This window comes from Neovison vison, chromosome 7 (assembly GCF_020171115.1).
Source record: "Neovison vison isolate M4711 chromosome 7, ASM_NN_V1, whole genome shotgun sequence".
NCBI lineage: Eukaryota > Metazoa > Chordata > Mammalia > Carnivora > Mustelidae > Neogale > Neogale vison.
The window spans coordinates 29,292,380-29,315,601 of NC_058097.1; the positions used below are offsets into that span (position 1 = coordinate 29,292,380).

Here is a 23,222-nt window from a genome sequence, read left to right on the forward strand (position 1 = left end):
ATTGGGCCCTTTGGTTTTATCTCAGGTAACCCCCCGTCTCTGGTAATTGAACCCATTCCTCGCGGTCAGAGTTCCTGTCACTCATATTCAATGTCTGTCATTACCGAGAAATGCTTCATGTCATATTACACTGACAGAACCACTACAGCAAGGCTAGCAAGACTCCCCCAGCACCAGAGGTAAGACAATGGGAGCCTCTTTCAGACCAGTGATGTTTAACATTTTATGTGCTGACACTGTGTCTGTAAGCACAATATAATGAAAGTCTGGTAAATGGGAGATAAAAATTCATACTCTCCCTCCTTCGGGGGCTGCCAGGCAATATCAGAAATAAAACAAGTTGGCAGCTCTGACGATACCATCACCCTGGTGCCACGGAAGGCAGTTTCTGAGGCCGGGATGTGGATTTACACACGGACACGCTCACCCACGAGCACCCATGTCCCTCATTTGTTTCTGACGTGGCCTGTGGACAAAACTCACTTGTCCCTTGGAAGGGCATGAGTCACGGTCATAGGGTCGCTAGCCTCAGAAATCAAACTCTCCTCTGAACGGACTCTAACGCTCTCAAACTAGGAAATGAGAGACAAGAAGGCCTGGTAGCGCCTGTAACGAAGAACGACGCCATCTTGAAGAGTCTGGAAGTCTCACGGTGAGTTCTGGGCAAGAGGATGCCCCTGTTAGGTGCTCAAAGGCACAAAGCCCACACTTGGGCACCATGGAGTCCTCACTCCCAAGGCCTTCGACCTACTTTTCCGGCTGCGCCACCCCTCATTTCTTCCCACACAGCTTACCTGGACGTCTCCGTGCTTTTTTCACCCAGTCACCCTTGGCCTTTCATGCCCCCGGCCCTCGCATGTTTCCCTTCCCTTCGGCAGCTTTCCCTCAGCTCCCTCCTCCTTCAGAGCCAGCCCATACGCTGCCAGCTCTGTGGACATGGCTCCAAAGCCCCTGAGCGGTCTGCCGCTCTCCTGGCTGTTGAGAGTGTGGGCTCTGGAATGACGCTGGGGTAGACCAAATCCTCATTCTGGCCAGTGTGTGAACTGCGCCTCCGTTTCCTCAGCCTTAAAATGGGGTGAACAGTAGTGTCTACCTCACAGGGCTGTTGTAAAGATGAAATGGGATAACCCATGGTTCAGTTACAACAGTTCCCTGGTTATAAAACAAGAATAAGCACTTCATAAATGTCTGCTATAACGACAATAATAAAATAATGACTATTATGGCCATTGGTATTCTCCTTGCAGTCTGTTTCTATTAATAATACGACATCTCATTTTTTGCTTTCGGGTGGCTGTTTCCCACTGCTCACTTCTGCTGGTCAGGGTGGAATCAGAACCCCCCCGAGCGAGCATCTGTCAGGACTGTCCGGCCCCGCTTGAGAAAGACCTGCAATCTGGGTTTCACACACCCACAAGGTGATCCTAACCTGGGTCTCGAGGACAGGGTGCAGGGCGGAAGGCTCGGCCTTGGGGACCTGACTTCCTGGAGTCCCAGCTCCTCTGCCTCCTGGCCCCTCTGTCCTCGGGAAAGTTCCTTAACATCTTTTTGCTTTGGTTTTCTGTTGCAATTAGGGGTAATTAACAAAAAAACCCTGTAATAGTCGAGTTAGTTTACATTAAGCATCGAAAAAGTACGTGGCACGGAGCAGCTCTCACTAAGGACTAGCTAGTTCTGTAATCATTCAGGATTAACTGAGTAAATAATACATGAAAAGCACCTCAGTGCTTATTAAAAGTTCAATTAGGAGTTATTATTCGCAGTAGGACTCATCTGATTTTAAGCCTCCTGAGAGCAGAGGGCCTGCCTTACTGATCTTCGTCATCCTTGAGGGTCTGCTGGAGGCTGCGCAGGAAGCATCCCTCTGAAGAAAGGCCTGCCACCTGGACCTCCGCGGTGACTCCAGAGGCCTCCGAGTCAGGCTGGGCATTTATTTGGGGTCAGTGCTTTGTCCGCCGGAAGGTTTCTTGAGGCCACCAGCCTGTGGGCCACCTGTCTTTTGCTCGGATCCCTCCTCCCCACTTCCAAGGCTATATGCGCTAAAGGTCACACCCCTGAAGCCTGGTAACTTCGGATTTAAAAATCATCTTGACTTGATATTTTAGAGGGAAAATGGCAGCCTTAGTGAGTCTAATCTCTCTCTCTCTTTTAACACACTGGGGGTGGGACAACTTTTAACCGATCTGACAAAGCTTTAAACAAACCTCTGCCTCCATACAGATCTCGGCCTGAAGCAGAAGCAGAATGGGAAGAGCTCGGCCCGGAGCTTTCCACGCTGGAGGGGACCAACCCCACAAAGACTCAGAACCTCCGGGTGCTCCTCTGGCATCAGCCAACTGGGATTCACAAACTCAGCTCCTTCTCTGCCCTTCCTTGGAGAAAACCAAAATGAGCCAAGGGAAAAGAAACAGCCGTCCTGCCAGTAGCTGGCCTTCTTTGACTGCTCTGCTTCGCTGATCTCTTCTAGCGGCTGTGGATACACTAGACCAAGAATATTCAGAAGCTGGTTTTGCAAAGGAATGAATGAACCTGCTTGGGAGAAGCTCCCATTTCAGACAAGTGCCAGGACAATGCTCACAAGTCAACGTTAGCTATATGAGGAAAAAGCGGGCTACCACAGTGGTACAGCTTGCCCCACAGTCAAACTCTCGATGTTATGCCTAGGAAGATCTACTATTATCCAACAGAAGATCAGATTCCCTCAAACACAGAATCATAAGCTAACCACCACTGGCAGTGAGCAGGACATAGTCTCTAAGTGTCAAAACAGGCATTCCTAACGATCCTGACAGCAAAGAGAATATAGTGTGTGTTTTTTAACTGCATTTAAAGCTAACGAACAAATGAACAAATACCATGACCTTGATGACTGCTTCTCCTGCGGTTCCTTGTAACAAGAGGTTACCAGTGATCTGATTTGTCTTCCCCTACTTCTAATTGTAGGAATTTGGGGGGCCAAGAGAATGGATGGAGTAAGCCATTTTTTGATCGGTCCATGGCAGCAACCGTAGGCAAACCCAGGTGATAGGGAGAGAAGCTGAAATTACAGTGGCATAAAAATAATTTAGGTTTCTCTCCAGGGCATTATCACTATCAAATTGGACATAACAATATGTCAGATACAATCCCTGCACTTAGGCACAGACCCATTCCAATTCCTGCTCCAGAGCAGACCATGGCAAGAGTCTGAGACACCAACTAGATCCCCCACACTCTCTACTGGTAACCGTTTTCTGGAGCCCTACAATGAACCAGGAGTTGAGACAGGATAGTTTCAGATCTCAAAGCACCACATTCTCAAGAATAAAAATGAATTATCTTCACCAAACCAAGGGGGGAAAGTGTGCTGCAAAGAAATTTCTAATGCCGAAATACTGCATTGCCAAATGTTCCTGTCAAGTTGTGGTTTAATTACCTTGGCCCCCATGCCTCTTATAATCACCTGTCATTAGCAACAACGCGTACATCTGTTTACACGTCTGTCAGAAATGCCAGGCCGGCTGAAGCCAGGGAAGAAGAAAACTTTTAGTGGGAGATGGCCTCAGTTGAAAAAAAGGCACCGGAAAGTTGACCCATCTCCCCCCACGGCTGTGCCCCAAAAGATACCCTAAGGAGAGGACCCCTGAGGCAAGTATCTGAATGGCACTTTTCAATAGGGTCATTTAGAGATCCCATGACCGAAGAGGACAATGCTGGATGTTTCATGGCTCTGGTCTGCCTCCTTTAGTGGCATTTCCGCTCGCCTCCTGGAAGTAACACCAGTGATGGTGTGTTCTACCTCCAATGTCTTTGGGTCTTTCTGCCCCGGCGTCCGCCTCAACCCTGCAAGGTCATACCCGGCCCCTGCTTCCTCTGTTAATTCTCCTCTTCTTCCCCAGGGACTAGGTCTGCTTTCCTTGCCACTTAGATGCCACTGCCTCCTCTAACTGAGCCGATTTTTTTCCCAAAGACCAGCTTCGCAACAGACCACAGGCTCCCTAGAGCCCTCTTGCTGCTCCAGATCTCTAAAAACAAACACAGATCCTATTGTTTTGACATTTCGTTACATCCATGGGCAGGGGTGGGGGCGGGGACCTATATCATAGATGCTATTTATCCAATAGAAGATGGCATTCGTTTCCGTTAGTGGCTCATGCCTGCTAGGGTTTGTTCCTCTTCTGACATGCTAAGTTGGTTCAAGTTAAAGTTTTCTCGATAGCTGTCTTCATTTAGTTTTCTCTGCCTTCAGTTTCATCATCCACAGAATGGAGAGAATAGCATCCCACCTTTGGAGGATTACTGTTAGGAACAAAGGTGATAAAAATACACAGAAAGCATCAACACACCGTAGGTGCTCAATCTCAGTACCCCCGACTCCATTTTGAGTCCCTCTTTCCCCAAAAACCTTCCCAACTGCTAAGGAGCTCACGCTTTGCTGAGGGCTGACACCACGTACTTTGTGGCACAAGAACGTCTTTTTTTCTGACATAATTACGATTGGAAGGCCTACCGCAGCACTGGCACACGAGGAAACCTTTAAAATTTTCTAAGCGGAATCTGGGTTCCTTTTTATTCTGAGTCAGCAGACCCCATCACGGAATGAAATCTGTCCCCCAACCCTGGGGTCTCACCCCTCTGGCCTCTCCAACCCCTCTCACCTCCTTCTCCCTCAGACACTGTGTTCTGGGCTGGCTGGCTGCTTCCTTCTCCCCAGCTCTGCCCTGTGGGGCTCCCTCGGAGGTCCCTAAGAAGCTCTGTGCCCCTCCCCAACTGCTCCCCTGTCTCCTTTTCTCCACAGTCCTCCTCGTCTGACATTGTCTTCTTTGTTTGCTCACCTGTGTTCAGTCTCTCTTCCACCCGACCCTATGTTCCACCAGCGCAGGAGGCCGGCAGTGTCTTTTGTTCCTCCTTGTGGCTCCCATGCCAGGTACATAGTAAGTGCTCACTAAATATCTTCTGAGTGAATGAACAGCACGTTGCTTTCTTCTTAACCCCCCACCCATCTTCATGCCACTGGGGAGTAAGACACAAATTAAGGATCCTCAAGACTAATGCCTCAAGACTCGTCTCACTAAGGCTTCAAGAGGTGCTGTGCCATGGCCAAGTGCCAACAGAAACGCAAGAAACGTTCTTACTAACCCTGCCAGAGAAGGTGATGACCAGGGGAAATCAGGCTTGTGCCCCCAAACGAGGCCCACCAAGGACTCGGGAATGAATCGGGTCTTTACAAAATATCTCTTTTCTATCCTTCCTTGTGCTTCCCACCCTCACTCCTGCCCAATCAGGTTCCCTCAGCACCTTGAATGCGAGCCTCCATCTTGTTCTTGGCCCAGGAACACTGCGAGCCTTTCATTAACCAACGGCCCCACCTGAAGCAGCTGAGCTGCTTCTAGCTCGGCTCCACTGTGAAGGCTCTGGGGAGGCCAAGTTGCACCTGCTACCCCAGCTGGAAGGGTGGTGCTTCTTTCCTCTACTTTCTGAAACGTAGAGAACTGCAGCCTTTCCTCTAACTGGAAGCCACACCAGAGCCCGTCCTGAATGCTGCCCCCTCGGGAGTTCCGCGCTTCCTTTTTGGAGCACGGCCTACCTCCCTCTGACCGCCTCTTCTCTTCCACTGACTGGTATATTCAATGATAGTCACCTCATGGAGCACATTTCAGGGCTGGCTAAGGGGCATCATCTCACCTTCAATGACAAGGGAACGTCACTGTGTTCCAGGAAAAGCTTCAAAACCTCATCTGCGCTCTAGGGTAGGTTTTGGGGTGGCGGGGGGCGGACCACGCTTCTTTCGAATCAAAGACCCATGTGCAGGTCACCAGGTTGGTGATACATACTTTAAAAGAAGATGACTTCTTTAGCCCCACAGAGAAATCAGAGAACACGGCACTGCTCCTGGGGGTGATTCCAATGACTGTAGTTGCTAACTCCTCTTTCTTAAGATGTGGTCAAGCAGGCCTATTCTCCCCCAAGAAAAGTCTCGTCTCTTTTGTATTTCGAAATGGGTGGGAGAGAAAACTGCAAGTCTTCTCCATGTATGTCAGCGATCCGTGCACACGTCTCCCTGGGCACTAATGAGAGCCAGCCCCTGGGCACCGCACGCCATGCCGGACCCCAGCCTCCACTCTCAAGGTTAAAGCTAGGGACGAAGAAAACAAAACTGCACTTACTTTACAGACGTGCGCTGGGGGCAGCTACTCGGGGGTATTTTCCTAGTTCAAGATGGTAAAAGAAATCAGCCATAGCGGGCACCACCACACATTGTTTCAGAAAAATGTGCTGTGGAGAACTGACACAGTACCTATAATTTTAAAAGATTTGCTCATTTAAACCAACCGGCAGTATTTTCTGCCCCATAATGGAGAAATTCACAGGATGCTGGGCCCCCTCATGGCTTCTGTGGCTATAAAAGCCCCTTCATGCTGGATTTTTTATATTTGGTAAATTAATAGTTTACTGTTCCAAGATTCCTATGTGTTTATATTATTGCTTTTCTAACATAAAAGTTTGCAGTTGTTATGGAAACATATGGTAACATTTGCTGCTAAATTTTAAATGCATTTTCTACCCCTGTTACACACCTGAAATGAAGCCAAAAACTCTCTTTGCTTTACATTAGGGTGAAATTCAAACTGGTCTGGGTGACTATAAATGGTTACTGTTTGTCTTGGCTCCTACCTGTATCAGATTTAGACTGAGGAATCTTAGGGAAGAAATTACACGGGATAAAATGGATATTTCAAAATTACAAGGCCTGCAATTCCAGTGGCTCCAAATATCAGCTTTCTGTTTCATCTCAGCCTGCCAGAGAGAAAACGGTGGGGTGGAGAAGTCAAAGATGGACGACGTTTACTCTCTAGAGCCAAATGCTTCTTGTTTTGATTATACTGGTGGAGAAGGCTGCAGATCCTGAGCGTTTAAGTCTTGTTCGCAAATTAAATGGTTGTAGATTACGATGGGGCGAGACCCGAGCTTCAGCCATGGCTTCAACTGGAAATGACAAAAGTATAAATTCCTTCCACCCATTTTGTTCTGCAATTTTCCTCCTTGAGCACCTCACAATTCACTAGTACTTGTTTGTGTGGCCCTTTGGCCCACAGGGAGGCTAGCTGGGAAACATGCACTGGGCAGGTGTCCTAAATGGCCCAGTTGTGCATTTCTCCATACCTTAACCCAAGTCCATCAAGTCTCCTTGTGCAACGTAACTCGTCATAAACACCACTGATGAAAACGGGGCAATCTGGCTTAGGAAAACATCAGATGAGAAAAACAGATGCAAATTCTTGCCCACTTGAGCATTTTTCTGGGACTTTCAATCCAGATAAAGCAAGGGTCATGGAAGAGCTTCAGATGTGTGCCTCTGGTCTTGCTCTGGGCCCTGGGAGACCTAACTCCCACCTACATCTGAGTCCTGTAGGCTATGTTCTTTTATTCATTTCGGTGCATTCGTTCAGAGTTGAGATTAATTTTCATAGGTTAACCCCCTGGCTTTTTCTTTCTGGGCATATAACAACCCTGCTATTTGCTGAGGAGTTTCACTTTACATTTCAGACAAGATTAGGTAATGTTTCTATATATTTGAAGTGAACAGGGAAAAGAATTAGGATGCTTTTCTAAGTACAGAAAGAGAGAAGTTGCCAAAGACTTTATGCTCCAGAGGCCCTTAGACGGTAAGAAATAAATGTGAATTCTCCCCGTGCAGTACTTATTTGGAGGGCTCTCTGGCAGAAACTGAAAGAGTAAGGTGATACTCTCCCTGCCTTTGTGCCTTTTTTCATCAATTTGAATAAAGAATTTCAAGTTCTAAGGCATCTGTTCCAGTGTACACCCAGGATGCTGTCTAAGGAAGCCAGGAACTCAGAATATAGTCATGACACAGCCTCAGCAGCCCCTCGGGTGAGCCCTCACAACACCTGGAGGGTTACTGCATTGTTTTATTGTACAGGAGTAAATATATAATATCCACAAGTAATAGAAACACCAATACTATATTATTTATATAACATAAGTAACAGATACCCAGTTATGTGCGGTGCTGTGGTTTTTTTTTTTTTTTAAAGATTTTATTTACTTATTTGATAGGCAGAGATCTCAAGTAGAGAGAGAGAGCAAGAGAGAGAGAGGAGGAAGCAGGCTCCCCGCTGAGCAGACAGCCCGATGCGTGGCTCGATCCCAGGACCCCGAGATCACGACCTGAGCCGAAGGCAGAGGCTTTAACCCACTGAGCCACCCAGGCGCCCTGTGTGTTTTCACATTTCTCCGCCTTTCTTCTTTAGAGGACAGAGAGAAGGCAGTATTTCTCAATCCATCAAGATGCAGGAAAATGCCATGATTAAAAAGAAAACACCGGACCCCCACTGCCTGGGCTCGAGTCCTGATTTGGTCACTTACAATCTATGGTATTTTTGGCAAATTCCCTAGCCTTTCTGGGTCTAGGGCACCTTAACTGTTCAGTGGAAATAAAAGTAGCACTTCCTTCACTGGGTTGGCCTGAGAGAAAAGGACATATGGGTAAAAGACTCAGAAGAGTACCTGGTATAGAACAAAGAGTCACTGAAGTTAGCTATTTCATTAATTATGTCGATGGTCATCGCCACCTTCTTTATCATCAACAGCATCGTTATGACCAAGACCATGTTTCTTGACCCCTGTGGTGCGTGAGGCCAGTGTTTCCTAAGCTTTGATGATATGATTCCTTGTCATGATTTTTAGCATTATCCATGAACCACCACCCTCCGTTGTATTCCTAGGGTTTTTCTTTACATTAACTTAAAAAAATTTTTTTTAGGCCCTAAAGTTCAAGACTGACTTTACTCTTGTCCTCACCGGTATCATTTGAGAACCGTGGATCCAAACGTAAATTATGCTTGTCTAATCTAAAACAAACCATACTACTCTTAAAATTAAAAAGTGTTCATGGGGGTAGGATGAAAACACCATGTGTGCCCCCTGGGTGTGTATCTGATACTTTAGGGGTATCTGCGCTGGGCCCTGGCCCATCTCAGGAGGGCCTACCTACGCAGGAACCAGGAGGCATTTTGGATTTACCAGAAACCCGCCACCCACAACTATCGGCCTGGGCAACACGCAGCCTTGTCAAGGGACTGAGAGAGGATGACTGTCACTCGGCTGATTTCACTTAGCACTTACTCGGGTCCGAGTCCTGTCTCAGGGCTCAAGGACTGAAAATGATTCCCTTTCATCAGCCCAAGTTTCTAAGTAACGTGAGCGTCGTGCTGGTGGGTGGACCGCAGACAGGGTGAGGCCCTTGTGAGAGAGAAAAAATGCCACTCGATCCGGGGGTCTCACCCGATCTCTGCAGACCAGATTAAATGTATTCTGACCCTGGCGCTAACCCGTTTTCATGTGATACATTTGGTCCAAGAAAAGATTAATTACTTAGGAAAAACAAGCTAACATCTCCCCGGCAAATATATGATTTCCAGAGAGAACGGGACATGGGTTTGTGCCTGCATCATTAGCTCCGCTATAATAAATGAGACGCTCTATGTGATGTATAATATGGTAAAGAAAACACAGCTGTTTGCTTCTGTAGGCGAGAGCATAGGTACAGTGCACCTGAGTCTGCAAACACTTAATAACCCTTCAACAACAAAGCTGCATCACTCAGAACAGCGATGGCTGAAAACCATTATCCATGGGTAATTAACTATGTCAGGACACTGAGGTCCTAACATGAGGTCCTCATAATTCCCCACTAAAGGAAAGACAGTAAGACATTATTATATTACTAATATTTAATAAGAAGACTGTTCTATTTGTGTGTTATTAATGTAAGCTGTAAGTTACAGCAGCATTTGAATTATTATTAGTTCTTCGGAGCACTCGATCACTTGAAGGGCAAAGCTGCCCTCTGAGCTTAAGAACCGTAAAGAAATACTTCCATTTGGGATTAAATTTTTTTTTTAAATGTTATTTGCAATTTGTTCTGTTTATTTTCCCTCTGATCACGTGAACATGTCCACGGTGCACATGTATCAACGGAAAAGCTATCGCTAAAACGACCAATATTAAGGAAGCTCAAAGCCACGCACTTAAGAAATATCTCTCGTGAACTCATTTGATATTTACAAGAAGCCCAGCATTTTGCTTTCTCCAAGTATCCCGGTCATTTTGAGACTCTCCCCTGTAACACAAGGTATTTAAATTTCTCAGTAACAAGGCTTTTTGACACTTGAAGACAAAAGCCCCTCTCCACTTATTAAGATGACTTCCAACTGTGTGGGGCTGTTCTTTACCTCATAATTAAAATTGCACCTGAACAGGACCATCTGTGAACGTGGATTAAGTTTTTACAAAATGTGAATATCCTTTCATTTCTTTTCTGCCAAATGCCTCCAAACCTCACGCATTATTTTGTGTGACATACCTACAACCACAAGAAATAGGGCATGCTTAACTAAACTTTTACTACACACACACACACACACACACACACACAAAAGCAAGAAGGAAAATGACAAGAGGGTGGACATTTTGCTCTTCACGGCAACCTTCCATGCCTCAATTAAATCAATAAATTAACGCGCGGCTCTGTAATTTGCTCTAAGAATGAATGAACTGTCAGTCTTCGCTTGCTGTTCCTAGGTTTCTGTCAATTGACGGCAACCCAGAGACACGGTGTGCCACTTAATTTCCCGCTTCCTTTTTCAAATACACACGTTTTGGAAAAGACATTATTTATACAAAAGCCTGCCAAGACATTGGGTTAGGAAGGATTTGGATATACAGACTATTTCATGAGCTGGTCTTATTCAACCAAAATAAAGTCTCTTTGGGAGTTTTTTGCACAAACTGCAAATCCATAAATGTGGAGATTATAAACATTGATACAGACATTTCTTCCAGAGGGTTTTCTGACCTGATGTTAACTTTACATTAGAAATTCATGTTTCTTTAGAAATGTTGGCTTATTTTAGTGAAATGGTTCCTTTGGTGCAGTCGGGGCTGTGATGTCAACCTGGCTGCATTCTAACAGCCCTTATGAAATATTTACGATGAAATTCAGCTGCGCATGCGTAACAACGGACTTTAGTGGCGGCCAGGACTTAGGCTTACTTTTTGCTCTTTATTAAAGGAAAGATATTGTTTTTATATTTTCCCCTTCTCCAGAAGATCAAACCCACATGTACGGAACAATGTCCCAGACCACACCTCCATGTGGGCCCCAGTCTGGATCAGCGAGCCTAAGAGATTATTCTGACCACATGACATCTCTGAGCCGCAAAAGAACAGCTGGGTTCCCCCACGGTGGAGCTCGGGAGAAGGCACAAACTCGAGGGTGCCACAGGAGAAATGGTGATCGCCAGCAGCGGAGTCCCTACGCTTTCCCCCCAAGGATCAAAGTCTGCCTCAGATTCATTGCCAACATCGTTACAGATACCCCTTCTGTGGTGACGATGAACACCACACAACCTCACTCACTTCTAGAAACTCTCATATGTTTTCTCTGTGAAAGGAAAGACAAGAGACTGCCAAGTCAGAGGCAAAATAAATAAATAAATATACACACATACAAATATTTCCTCCAAGCAAGAACCCATGCAGAGTACAAGCACGTCACAAGACCACAGTAGGCCGTACCCAGAAGGCATTCTGGTCTCCTGGCTGGGGTCATTGTCTCTATTCTTGAAAAATGTGAGAAAGCTTTGGGCAAAGAGTTTTCGTTCAGAGCAGGCAGGACTTCCATTCTGTATCAGAATCCTATCCACACCACCCAGTCTCCAGACAAGTACTGATTATTTCGCCTGAATGTTAAGGTACAAACGGGAGAATTTCTGCTAACATGGGGGCGGGTGCCTGGGTGGCTCAGTCGGCTGAGCAGCTGCCTCTTGGCTTTGGCTCACGTCATGATCTTGGGGTGGGGAGATGGAGTCCCACCACAGGCTCTGTGCTCAGCATGGTGCTTAGCGTGGAGTCTACTTGAGGTCCTCTCCCTCTTCTATCCCTCCCCTGGTTCACACACAGGCATGCACTCTCTCTTAAAAAATATATGAAATATATTTTTATATATATTAAAAATATATGAAAAATATATGAAATATATGAAAAATATCTTTAAAAATATATGAAAAAAAAATTCCGCTAAATAATTAGATGGCTAATTAGATGACCATTTAAATAATTAGATGACTTCATGAGTACATAAACAGTCTCCATTTTCTACTTCTCTTGAAAACCTAGAGGACCTAGGAACACAGATCCAGCCCCACCTCACCCCCCGCAACCTTAGCTTCATTCATCTGGGGTAACTGCCAGTCCCTGGGGACCTTTGAGTTTGCAACCTCTTGCTTGAATTCACTAGAAAACTCACAATATCCAGGTATCGTGCTGCTATCAGGAAGCACGCAGGAGGACACTTCCTTGGGAAAGCCCAGGGCCACCTGGGACACAATCTCAGCATGGCACGTGGCCTCTGAATCCCCTCAACAGGAGTCTTATTCTCTTGGTTACACAAGCCCAGGCCTGATGGTCTCGTGAGCCTTTGGGTGGAGAAAACGCTCTGAAATACCCGGGGAGAAAGCAGCAGCTCCAGGGCGAGGCAGAGCTCTGGCGTGCCCTCCCTGAGGCTCTGCTGCTACCAGAACGGAGATGTCTGCCTGCAGCCTGACTTCTTAACACACCTTCTCCGATCTCCCTGCCGCTGCCTGTTCGAGGAGCTGCTCAAAGATTCTCAGAGGCCACTCAAAGCTCTCGCTCCAAGTGAGCCTACCACACGGAATTTCAAACGAACAACCCACAGCAGAAAGATCATTTACAGTCACTCTGCAAACAAGCTAAATGAAAGACCTGTGTTCAGTCATTAAAAATAATAATGCCAGTGCCCCGAGGGCGGCCATGGAAAGCTCAGACTTCGTGTGAGGAAAACAGGAAAAAGAGTGTGTTTATTATCCCAATAAGATAACCTGCTAATTTATTTAGTAGGCAATTTTAGACTACACGCGTTCACAGCGAAATCTCACTTTATCAGATTATGCGAACAATAACCACCACCCCTAACAGGCTCGTCAAAGCCCCGGGCCCTTCCAGGAATGGGCGTGGGGGTGCAGGCGGGGGTGGGGGGGGGTGCTGCCGGGAGGTTGTGCAGACGCCCGCCCCTCTGGCCTGCCGTCCCCGGGACCAAGGCCGGAGTTTATAGTTATAGAGTTATCTCTCTCCCACTTTGCAGATGATGCCTAACATCATGACAACAGAGAAGAGGAAAGGTCTCCAGACCTGCCTCCCTACAACAAGTTTCTGTAAAGTAATGAATACAGACAGCTTGGGGACCATCCACCTGCGCGGCCTGCCTCTTCCTGCCTGCAAAGTGAAACCACCAGGGATTGGCAGAAGGTACTCGCCTGACAGGGCCGGGACAGCCTTCCTCCTCGGTGACAGCCTGGGCCTACCCTCTTCAACTTGACCCGCCATAATTCCTTCACGAGGCGGCGGCCGGGCAGCTGACAGTAGCAGCTGCAGCGCCTAAGCGAGATGGATGGAATTTTCCTAACTAGTTCCCCAAGTTACCTTTTACCTTCACGATAATTTATGAGCTGCTCTGGAGCCTTGAAGAGACAATATGCTTGCCATAAAATTAACTGTAACAGTCTTGTAGGTTATAATTAACACTGGGAGGGTAGCAGCGACTGGATGAAACACATGGCGTAATTGATGGTGAAACTAACAAAATCGTGACGGTGCTCGCGGCCCGAGGGTTAACTACGATCGCCTTCCAGGGCCCTGTCTTCCAGTAGGGAAGGGGCCAGAGCTGGCCAGGGGGAGGTGGGTGGGTGGAGGTTTTGCTGGCAAGGCCACAAGGCACCTGGACGGATATGGAGGCTGTCTGCAGTCTGGAGAGAGAGGCAGGCCAAACCGAGAGCCAGGCTGAGCGTCGGGCAGCGAGCTTCCTGGCGTTCACAGCGAGCCCTACACAAGCATGCCTCATAGACATGACTTCATTTTCTTGGTAAACAGCATCTTTTTTCCCCCTTTCTTCAGCAAAGAAAAAAAGATATGGATAAAAAGAAGAGACTCAGAACTTCCAAAATGCCCTTCAAAAGGCTGACGGTATTTATTTAGAATACAACAGAACTCGAGCATTTCAACTTGACGTGGGCATGTCTTAGTGAAAAATGAAGATAAGTCCACTAAACCTAACGGTTTATTGAACTAAAAAGTACCCTGTCCAGAGGACAGTACGGAGAGAAAGCTAATCAGAAAAGTGTCAATCACTCCCACCCTGGACAGAAACGCTAAACTATTCCTTTCGTGCGCAGATATGGAAAGGCCTGATCGATACCCTGAAAGCAGTGTCTGTTCTAAACACACGGGAGTCACTCAAATCATTTCAATAAGTAATGTGAAGGTGATTGACCCATTTTTGGTTTTTGATTTGTTTGTTTTGTTTTCTGTCCTGAGACAAGAGGCTGGGACTCATTCTGATGTGTGATACAACAGTGTCCCCTACAGGCCGGCAGAACTGCTCCCCACCCCCTCTCCCCCGTCACTGCCTCTGCTGAATGCAGAGTCCAACTTTTATCTGTAACCCGGGATATACGTTACAGCATAAATTGGTAAAATGCACTGGGGACATCGAAAGAGGGAGTGAGACGGTGACTCTCCGTGTGTAGTACATGGCTTCCTAGACAGGAACACACTGTACAGCAGGGGACGGACCCATCACAGACTAGATACAACCTCCTCATTCACCTTCAGGGGACCCCCCTCAGATCAGCTTTGACTAACCAACCGGGACTCAAAATTTCTCCACTTAAAAGATGTACAGATTCTGGGAGGCTACACTTTGACGTTCTCATCGACGCCCCTACTCCCACTTTCTCAAAGATTGTACAACATAAAAGAGGGACATAGCTGAAAAGGTAATAACATTCCTTGAAGAGACTTCTGGCTGGGAGATTCATAAAGCGTGGGCTGGACATTACTTCAGAGAGAGCGGGGCACCCACCACTTAAAAAGTGCGCTTGGGTACATACACGACCTCCTCCACATGGGGTAGGATCCTGCCTGGGCTCTGAGTCCTATGTTGTAAAGCCTTGTTGCTGTTCCTGCAGTGGCTTTCCAGCCTGGGTCTGAGCTGGGCCGGGCTGGCTTCAATTCTACTCCCAACATTAGCTGTGTTGCCTCAGGCAAGTTACTCTGTGTCTCTCTGCTTCTGTTTTCTCACTTCCTGAACCACTTAAACCCTGGCACCTAAGGTCCCCAGTGCATGGGAGCTGCTATTCTTACCCCAGGGAGCACAACTGCAGACCTCAAAGAGGGAAAAGGGTGAAGCCATCAGGTGGTAACACCTACTCCACCTCCAGCTGCTCCCTGGGCTCTGACTCAAAGAGCCACACCTTGTCCAGCTGGAAGGTGCCTTCCAGGTCACCGGGATCGAGCTGCTTCTCTTTGAGATGAAGTTGCTGAGACCCTGAGTGTCTGTGACAGGCCCTGGGCTAATAGCCAGCTGGAGACAGGATTCAAGCTGGAGTTCAGGCCGCTGTCAATTCCATGTAACGGTGCTTAGCGCAGGGCCTAAGCGCAGGGCAAAATCTGTCATCCCCACACCAATTCAGTGAGGCGGGGCCCCTACCCTGGGGCTGGGGTTTCACACGGAGGCATGCTCTCCAAAAATGAATATGGCCGGGTTTATTCTCGACCTTTCTATTTTGATCTAAAGCGGGGTGGGCAATTTTTTCTGAGCTCCTAGGTACTTGCTCTAGGGTGTTTTACATGGGATTTCTTCATCAGCCCTATGAAATACTATTTAGCCCCTGCGCAAGTTACAAATGAGAAAACTGAGCTCAAGAGGGGTTAAGTAACTTGCCTGTAATTACCTAGAGTTATAGACACGTATTATGCAATACAGTAGGATAAATGCTGTTCCAGAGTTTATGCTGCGATTCTGTGCAAAGAAAGTAGGAAGAGAGGGAAGAACCCGGGCAACTTCCGCAGAATCTAGGCTCCCAACCCCCATGCCATGTTAAAGAAATCTGCTCTGAAAGAAAGCACCCCCCCACCACTATTTATCATTAAGAAAGAAAGCAACCCTTCTCCCCCCACCCCACCTCGCATTTCCCTCTGGAAAGAAACAGCCCAGATTTTATCCTGTGACCCATAATCGCATATAGATTTCTCCACCCATTTCTCACCCCTTCCGGGGACAAATCCCTCCCATCCCACTTGCAGCCAGCACAGTTTCACAAAGGAGCAGGCTCCCCCACAATAGCCGGGCAAATAATGACAGTCACACAAGAACACTCCAGGAGAGCGGGCCACTTTCTTTCCTTTCTTCCTACTTTCTTTGCACCGAGTCCCGACTGAAATGCTTTCACGGCGTTAATTATACGCTATTGCATAATACATTTTCCTCAGTCAAGTGTTACTCATCTCTATAACCTCCAGGCCTGTGATAGTGGCTGCTACCAGCTAGGCACTCGATAAATATTTGCTGAGTCAATGCATGACTGACGGCTCACTCCCCGTAACCATAATCACCACTTAGGAACCGCCAGCGCGCATTCACACGCGCAATCCCACACCACCTCACAGGTAGGCCCGGCCTCCCTCTCCAGAGACATTTGTGTGGGACACCTGGGTGGCTCAGTGGGTTAAGCGTCTGCCTTTGGCTCAGGTCACGATCCCAGCGACTTGGAATCGAGTCCCACATTGGGCTCCTTGCTCAGCAGGGAGCCTGCTTCTCCCTCTGCCTCTGCCTGGCATTCTGTCTGCCTGTGCTCGCTCTATCTCTCTCTCTGACAAATAAATAAATAAAATCTTAAAAAAAGAGAGATTTGTGAGTATGACCTGGCCTGAATTTGAGCCTTCCCAAAGCGAAGACCTCCAAGGGGACACCTTTTCTGAAAAGTCGCTGGGAGCAAGAATGCAGACTATCTAAGGAGAATTGAATGTTCTGCCCCTGCCCCGCCGCCCCAGCATGGCATTCCTTAGACAGTGGTATTCCGCAAATAGCTCAGTCATTCCTGTGACTCACCAGAACGGGCACAGCAAGTTTTACAACAATTGATCATTTTATGATGCCGATCGGGAAAGAAAATGTTACATCTGGGCGCCTGGGTGGCTCAGTGGGTTAAAGCCTCTGCCTTCGGCTCAGGTCATGATCTCAGGGTCCTAGAATCGAGCCCCGCATCGGGCTCTCTGCTCAGCGGGGAGCCTGTTCCCTCCTCTCTTCTCTCTGCCTGCCTCTCTGCCTACTTGTGATTTCTCTCTCTGTGTGTCAAATAAATGAATAAATAAAATCTTTAAAAAAAAAAAAAAAGAAAGCAAGCAAGAAAATGTTACGTCTTTCGACTGCAAGATCCTATTTGGGTCCTCCTACTGAGTGTGGCTGAAGAGGCGGAGCAGGGCAACGTACGCTTTTCACTTTCCAGAGTTGCACTTAGGAGCCAAGTTCTTGGCTGTCCTCCCACTAGAACATAAGCTCCATGAGAGAAGCCCTTTCATCCATGTGGCTCCCGGCTGCGTTGCCAGCACCCGGAACAGGGCTTGACAAACAGCAAGCCCTTGGGAAGTATTTGTGGAATAAATGAATGGATTCATCAATGTTTTCTCAAAAAGTTGAAGCAGCGCTGCCAGTGAGAAATAACCCGCCACCGATCACCATCAGAATCTGCCAGGAGCGGAGCTCAGGCTGAAGGCTATGCACTGATTTTACAAAAAGATGCGCAGAAGTCAATTGGCTTTTGTCTCCCATAAAACTGTTCAAATAATGACAGTAACAATGGTAATAACATTAACAACACTGGCCTCCTTAAGATAAGTTGCTGTAGCTTGGGGAAAAAAAAAAAGGTAACCCTATCTCTAGACTCATTTAATCCTCGCTCTAAATTTATACAATGTTTCAATTCCTACACATTTATGAGGAGGTTTTATGGAGTTACCGGGTTTTATGGAGTAATCTGGTTCAGATACACAAAGGACATTCTTCTGCTAAGGGCAGCAGAAAGCGGAGACGGCAATTATTAAAGGAGATCGGACAGATGCATTAGAAAGGGGAGGCAGGGATGGCAAGCAGGCTGGTGGCTTCCTGTCCCTCCCTGGAAGCTCCTTCACTTAGCCCCCCCCAAGGCCCGCAAACAAACTCAGCGGGCTGCAGCGGACAGCTACAGCTACCTGACCCGGAGAACGCCGCAGCTTCTGCCTCCCAATTCACTTGGCCTGAAGGAGCAGCAGCCCCTCTCTCTAACGAGTGACAGCAGTTGACATGGCAGATGACTCCATCACATGCTGTCTCAGAAGCCCGTAACATCAGCCTTGTCATCCCCTAGCCCGTCCTTGAGGCCAGTGGTTCCATTTCGTGACCACCGTTCCTGAGGGTGGCAAACAAATCCAGGCCCCCGTGCCAGGTCACCAAGGCTTGATCACTGCACTGATACCATTAAAGGCACACGAGGATATTAGCAGGTAACCAGGAGAAAGCAGCAGCCTGGAGCAGGTAAAATTAAACTGGAAGCCACGTTTAAAAAATGTATTTATTTATGTATTTATTTCAGAGAGATAGCGAGAGGGCGCGGGGAGGAGCAGAGGGAGCGGGAGAGAGAAACCCAAGCAGACTCCACGCTGAGTGAAGAGCCCGATGCGGGGCTTGATCTCATGACCCATGAGATCATGACCTGAGCTGAAACCAAGAGTAGGATGTTTAACCAACTGAGCCACCCAGGTGCCCCTGAAGTCACATTTACACTCGGCATTGCCCCTCCTGGGCTAAAGGCATCCTCTTATACATAGAAATGGCTCTAGGGAGGCCTTTCCCATGCCCCACTCCCCCAGTTCTAGTTCGTTTCCAGGAACGGCAAGGGACCAGGAATCACAGCCTCAGGGGTGAGACACTGTCTTTTGGTCCTGGTCCTGGCTCAGTTCCGTGGTGTACACTCTGGGCTCTTCCTCAAGCACCCAAGTCAGCCTGTGCACACAGCATCCCTCCTCGCTCATGCTGCAAACAGGGCTCAGGGTGCAGTCTTGAGACTGGGACACCGAAGAACTTACAGAGCAGAGATCTCTCCTCACATCTAATCTCAGGGTTTCCACCTCTGGCAAGAGGAGATGAATATGTATCCAAAAAAGCAAAGGCTGGTGTCTCCAATGGTCATTCCTCTTCAAAATGAGAAAGGACCTCAAAGTACTTATGAACAGAGGAATGGGCTGCGAGGAAAGCTACTCTGTTCAGCCAGACACTGAATTACTCTTGAGTTCCAGGCACTGTTCTAGATGCAGGGAGCTGTGGTCAACAGACACCAGGGTTCTTGCCCACCCAGGGTGTGGCTCTAACAGAGGAATGATCTGGGGACGCCTGGGTGGCTCAGTTGGTTGGACGACTGCCTCCGGCTCAGGGCGTGATCCTGGAGTCCCGGGATCAAGTCCCACATCAGGCTCCCAGCTCCATGGGGAGTCTGCTTCGCTCTCTGACCTTCTCCTCGCTCATTCTCTCTCTCACTGTCTCTCTCTCTCAAATAAATAAATAAAATCTTTAAAAAAAAAACAAAAAACAAAAAACAAAAAAACAGAGGAATGATCTGGGCTGTGAGTTTTGCAGTCGGTGAACAGGCAAATCCCCTACATTCACCAAGTTTACATTCCGGGAGGAGCGACAAAATGTCAGCACGGAATCAAGTACATATACAACACATGTCAGGTGATTCCTGTTTGTAAGCTCCTACCGAATTGTAAGCTTCCCTGGAGCAGACTCCAGGGCTAAGTCACCTTCCAGGTTCCTGCAGAAGAAGAATGAAAATCTACAGGCTAGCCACCGTGCTCCCATTAGCCCGCCCTGATCTCCCCGGTGTTCCACGACGCGTTATTTCAAAACTGACACTATACCACGCTCATCTTAATATTTCCCAGAGCATTTAGCACACTTATTTGTATAGAACAAGCACTCCATAAACAATTGTTCCTTGCTAAGCTGGACTGGATCGACTTGTTAGTTTTATACATCATTCGGGCCTGCCGGGAGGCAAAAGGCGAGGCCACAACTCCACAGAGAAAACCTTAGTGGAGCCGCTGAAGTAACTTCCACAAACGGCTTTCCTTGCTAAGCAGACTCCACGCTGAGTGAAGAGCTCTGAAGCTGACTGGCTTTAGAAAAGGTTTTAACAGCTAGATTTTGGAGCCCTGACAAAGATGGATCTGTCCTAGAGGTAAATGAGATGGCAAAGGTTATGGTGACTATGGTCAGTGATAAGACGGTCAATGAGAAGATGGTTCTCTCGTCCAGAAAAGGGCTAACTTGGCAGGTTTTTGATCTGACAAAGCCCAATGTGGGGAAGACAGGTATACAAAGTCATCTAGATCTGGCGAGTTCGTTTTAACTGGATCAAGTAGTTCTGAAAGCTTTTCTAAGAAACGGCCATAAACGTTTTTTAAACTGTCCTCAGCACCATTTAAAGGCTCCTTGGGCCCAAACAAAGCTGTCTGCCACGGGACCATCGAAAATCCTGTTTGAGCCTAGAAGCAGAGGAGCTGTAAGTAGACAGAGTTTCCATTTAATCAGGGACATTCCTATCCAGTGGGCAATGCTGAGAGATGCTGTAACAGGGGAGACGTATGAGAAGGGAACAAGGAATGGGGAGGGGGGTCTCTGAAAACAAATAAGAAAGGCCACCTGCAAATAAATAAAGGGCTGGGCCTACCCAGGGGAGATGGAAATGGGCCCAGCTGTATTCTCACAACTTCATTTGGAGCTCCCTTCCCTCAATGCGCTACATACCCCTAACAGGCTCGTGAGCTCCTTCCCACTTAAAGGGATAAGTGCTTACTGTCGGCTATGTTTTTAAATCCCCTAATAAGAATGTAATGGTCTTGGGTGGGTGGTTCAGTTGGTTAAGCAACTGCCTTCGCCTCAGGTCATGATCCCAGAGTCCCAGGATCGAGTCCCGCATCGGGCTCCCAGCTCCATGGGGAGTCTGCTTCTCTCTCTGACCTTCTCTCCTCTCATTCTCTCTCAAATTTAAAAAAAAAAAAAAAAAAAAAGAACCTAATGGTCTTATATAGGCACATAAAAGACGTTCAAGACATCATGTGTCATCAGGGAAATGCAAATCAAACCACAGTAACAAGCCTAGGATATCTATAATCAAAAATACAAAGGAAAGTAAGTGTCGGTGAGGTTGTGGTGAATCTGCAAGCCTTGTGTGCGACTGCTAGAGCACAAAAGAAGGCAGCGGATGTGGAAAACAGTCCACAAGTCCTCAAGTGACCATATGACTCAGCAATTCCACTCCCGGGTTTACACTCAGGAGAACAGAAGACTCAAAAACTTGTACACAAATGCACACAGCAGTGTGATTCAGAACAGCTGAACAGGGCAAACAACCCAAATGTCCAGTGGCTGGTGAATGGATAAACAAAACGTGGTCTAGTCATGCCGTGGACTATTACTTGGCAATAAAAAGGAATGGAGTACTTATATAGGCTACAACACAGGTCAACCCTGAAAGCATCGTGTTACGTGAATGAGGCCTGACACAAAAAAGTCACAGAATGTAGGATTCCATTTACATGGAATGTTCAGGCAAAGCCAGAGAGACAGAAAGTAGCTTAGTGCTTGCAAGGGACTGTGGGAAAAGGGGGGATCGAGAGTGGTTGTTAACAGGTCTGGGGTTTCATTCTGGGGTAATGGAAATGTTCCGGAATTGGATATCGGTGATGGTTGCATCATCTTGTAAATATATTAAAAAATCATCCTCATCACCATCGCTTAATTATAATACTTTAAAATTATTTATTTTATGGTACATGAATTTTTGTATTTTGTGAATTATATCTTGATGGGGGGGGAAACCCAAACGGCCTGGCTTTCATCTTATTTTTTTTGTATTTGTTTCTTACTTAGAAAAACTTTACAAGTGCTGTTTCCAAGTTAAAAAGCCCCGTTAGTTGTACAAGTGTTCCTCGACTCCCCGTGTTAGCCCCGCCTAGCTCTCGGCTCACTCCAACTCCCCACGGGCAGTCAAGTCAAAACCTAGGATGAAACATACACGGACTTTGGATAATGTTTAGAAGATTTTTGTTTCTATTTTAAATATAACTATTGTCTGGGCGACACCTGCCTATGTAGACAGACAGTGTAGTTCAACGTAAGAGGATTTTCGATGGTACAACAATTCTGGTCTGCAGAGATGTCTACAGTGATCTACTTCCCCTGAGAGGCTTGGAGCCACTTGCCGCTCAGCTATGGTTAACGATGGTTCCCCGACCTTCCTTTCCACTGCCTTCCATAGCCCCTTTCTGGGAACTGGCTGGAATCCCGCCCCCAGAAGCCTTCTTCAACTGGCTGCCGGACGCATTTTCTCATGCCCAGCCTCTCACGTGGTGTTCTGTATATGGCATGTATATGAAACATACAAAAATGCTAATGAAATCAACCCACTCCTGTTTCAGAGAACAGAATCACAGGCTGGACCCGCTGTCTCCGAGGGAGAGTTCAGAGAGCTTTGTGAAGCCCCACGTCACTGGTCGGAAGCCAGGACGCTGTGTTCACGGGGAGCTGGGAGAGAGCTTTAAGTAGATTACTCTTATCAATTAACAATAAGTGAACACGCAGCTTATGACCCGCCCACTGGCGGCAATAATTAACATCGCTATGATGGTTCTTTGAAAAAGGGATAAAGAAAGGAACAGACCTATCTACTCAATTAACATTATGTGCTTTTGTCTTCCTCGTACAGACAAGAAATGGCGAAGTTGTGGTAAGAACAAAACATGGCGAAGTTGTGGTAAGAACAAAACAGCGTCTGGGAGTGACATGGATATTCAGCATCCAAACACATGCGATGTCGGGTGGCCAGGGGATGCGGTGGATCGCAGTTTTTTTGTGGGGCATTTTCTCGAACACTTGATTTACCTACATTGGCTCAACCGAGCGAGCCAGCTGAAAAACAAAATATCTGATTCTCATTCTGACACGTTCAAGGCAAAGGAAGCCCATTCCTTTCCTTCGGCTGATGACGGATAATTATTCCACAACAGACATGCCCTCAAACTTCTCCGCAATCAAGGAAAAGGCACTAGGGATTTGCGGAAAATAAACCAAGGCGCCGATGTTTTGCTGTATTTTATTTAGGAAAACAACTCGGGCACGGACACGGAGCTGTACCTTTTCTTCAGCGCACTTTTCAAATGATAATTTCTTCCACTGTCACCATTAAATCTTAATCCATTCCAGCTCCTTGCATGGGTCATTGAGTCTATATGTACTGCTGTTATTTTAAAATGTTTCCCCTTGGTAG

General features: G+C 47.2%; 1 protein-coding gene and 1 long non-coding RNA gene across 2 annotated transcripts in view; one reads left to right on the plus strand and one right to left on the minus strand.

Moving 5' to 3' along the window:
- The window catches only part of FTO (FTO alpha-ketoglutarate dependent dioxygenase), a 373,822-nt gene that overhangs the window by 133,462 nt on the left and 217,138 nt on the right, over window positions 1–23,222 (minus strand). The gene's annotated exons all lie outside the window — the stretch shown is intronic.
- Window positions 288–6,441, plus strand: LOC122911448. Its single transcript, XR_006385466.1, has 2 exons — window positions 288–652; window positions 2,221–6,441. It is a non-coding gene; the product is annotated as an uncharacterized LOC122911448 (long non-coding RNA).